Source organism: Brassica oleracea, chromosome C7, assembly GCF_000695525.1.
Source record: "Brassica oleracea var. oleracea cultivar TO1000 chromosome C7, BOL, whole genome shotgun sequence".
Classification (NCBI taxonomy): Eukaryota; Viridiplantae; Streptophyta; class Magnoliopsida; order Brassicales; family Brassicaceae; genus Brassica; species Brassica oleracea.
The window spans coordinates 24950152-24950943 of record NC_027754.1 but is presented as its reverse complement, the minus strand read 5'-3'; positions in this window follow the sequence as shown (position 1 = coordinate 24950943).

Below are 792 nucleotides of genomic sequence, written 5' to 3'. Positions count from 1 at the left end.
ATTCCTCATTCGTTTCATCTCACCAACTATTAATGATGAAGTCATCACGGGTGCTCATGAGATCAATTTCCAGTCATAACTAGACTGTCCGACAATTTCCAAGTGATTGCGAACACAAACCTAGAACTCCCATGTATATTATCATATTGCATTTGGGTTTATATTATGTTTTGATATCATAACTGATATTTAAACTCGCAGATGCGGTTGGGCAAATCCGTTCTGTCTAGGGCTCTGACCTTACCAAAGACACAACTCGAGTCCTTATCCGTTTCCTCATTGATCCGTAAGAAACAATCAACATACAATTCTCTTTATATTATTATTTATATTGTGCTAACATTAATAATCAAACTCTTGATTCTTTGTTGAATAATATTATTTGCAGATTCCGTGATTCATGGGTTTATTCCCGCCGGACGTGCTAATCATTACATGTCATCTTTGAAAGCCGGTTCCATTGTGAAAATCGATCGTTTTGAGGTTGTTAGGTGCTCAAGCATGTACAAGATAACTGATCATCTATTCCTCATTCGTTTCATCTCACCAACTATTAATGATGAAGTCATCACGGGAGCTCCTAAGATCAATTTCCAGTCATAACTAGACTGTTCGACAATTTCCAAGTGATTGCGAACACAAACTTAGAACTCCCAGGTATATTATCATATTGCATTTGAGTTTATATTATGTTTCTATACCATAACTGATATTTAAACTCGCAGATGTGGTTGGGCAAATCCGTTCTGTCCAGGGCTCTGACCTTACCAAAGAAACAACTCGAGTCCTTAT